The following is a 2,091-nucleotide window of genomic DNA, read 5'->3' on the forward strand; positions in this document are numbered from 1 at the left end:
CTTCTGTGTACTTTATTATTTCTTTTTGTTCTTGTTTTTCTACGTACATGTGCAAACGTCTCGTGTCACCAGCCTTGAAACAGAATGCCTGGGGATGACATTTCTTGTCTCTTTTAACCCACTTTAACCCTTAATAAATATCCTAAAAATAAATCCTGTTTTGGGGTCCACTGCACTGGCATAATCATTCAAATCCTATGCATATTTTTAAAGGAGGCCAATGGGAATACCAAGATATTGAGTAAGTGAAGGGTGAGTGATAAAAGGGGAAATACAATGTCCACCCACTGACTCTTACTTTAAGGAAGGATCCATTAAAATTTTGTGGTAAAATTGTGGTTTAAGGTTTTTTTTTTTTTTTTTTTTTTTTTAAATCAATGAGAATTAACATTTTCATTTGTTTACAATATTACACACACCAAAAAGCATGATCTCATGTAAACTACTGAGTAAAAAACATTGATTTGTGGGTTGTGCTCACATAGCTATGGTTTAAGGGCACATTTTGCTTATAAAGATCTTCTGCAGTAACACAGAACACAAGGAAGTGTCCTAAAGCATTTCTGAATGTAGTTGGAAGATACACAGCCATTGTCATGTAAGTTGTTGAAAAGTAGTTGAAAGTTTTAATTATCTTGATATTTTCGCATTTGCACTAGGACACAGAAGGCATGTGTACAAGCACTCGAAAAGGGTTATAATATCATTATCTTTACACCCATCTTTTAACTCGTTTTTTGATGAATCATTTCTCTATAAATCAATGTTTCTCTAAAGCGATAGCTGCATATAAAATAGAAAAAAAATTGTATATTAAAATCCAATACGATGAAAAAAGTACAATTATATAAAAAGTAGCACATGAAAATTCTTTATTATTATTATTAAGTTTAATAATTACCAAATGCAAAGGTTTGAGAAAGGGAATTTCATACAAGCCAACAGTCCCTATATGGTCTGGATAGTCCCGATACAGATTCTTCTATATATAAGGCAGGACTTGAACCCTAACTAGTCGTACTTACACTCCAACTGCATTAGCGCTACGCTACACAGATTCACATTTTAACCCTTTCAACAGATTAGGCTACTATTTACATTTACCCTATCCAAACGGAAATACTGTACATTGCCTCAATACATGTAATGTGTGTGTGTGTGTGTGTTATCCGTTAAGTAAAAGCGATGGGGGTCAAGGTTGTCCCAATTGTTTCTACTAACTTGGCTTGTGTTTTTGATGCAAATTTGACCCCTTTTTATTGTGCCTGAAAAACACAAGCCAAGTTAGTAGAAACAATTGGGACAACCTTGACCCCCATCCCTTTTACAGTTGTGCCTATCTGCTTGAATAAATGTAAGCACCTTGTATCAAAAAATATGTACTATTAATAACACTGAAGAAGTAATCCATTAATAAAAGCTGAATGTTTTATAAACTGCTCCTTTCAGATGCATATGAAAATGCAAGCAGACTTTGTGATCTATATTATATGAATTCTCCAGAACTGAAGCAAGAAGAATTCAATGGTAATGTGTTAACAGTTTGTATTATAACCATTTTTTATGCATTTAACTGATTTTTTTTTTTTTAAATAGTGACAGCTACTCTTTAATAAGAATGTTGCATTTTGTTTTACAGCAATGCTTACAAAGTGCTTGCATTAGCTTAGAGTGACAATACTTAGACCTGCCATTGTTTTAGACCTTTCTATCCACAGCAGAAATACAGATAATGTCATTAAAGGGATGCCTATTGTTTCTGTAGCTAAAGAGAGAAACCAACAACAGTGGTGTACGCCCCCATCACACCTCTACCACATGGTGTTTGAACTTTTTAAGGTACATGTCATGCTTCATATTATACAGCTTTCCTTTCTTCATTATAGTTTCATCTCTCATCTTCAAACCTCGCTTTTAAGCCTGTATATTATGTTTATTGATTATTTTTGTTTTAGCATTTTTCCAGAATGCAATGCGAGCCACTGTGGAATTCCATGGAAATGTGTTAACATATCCAGCCGTCAAAGTGTTGGTTGCTTTGGGAAATTAAGATTTGTCAGTGAAGATAAAACTGCTAGGTTCATTGTTGAC

This window comes from Polyodon spathula, chromosome 11 (genome assembly GCF_017654505.1).
Source record: "Polyodon spathula isolate WHYD16114869_AA chromosome 11, ASM1765450v1, whole genome shotgun sequence".
Taxonomy (NCBI): Eukaryota; Metazoa; Chordata; class Actinopteri; order Acipenseriformes; family Polyodontidae; genus Polyodon; species Polyodon spathula.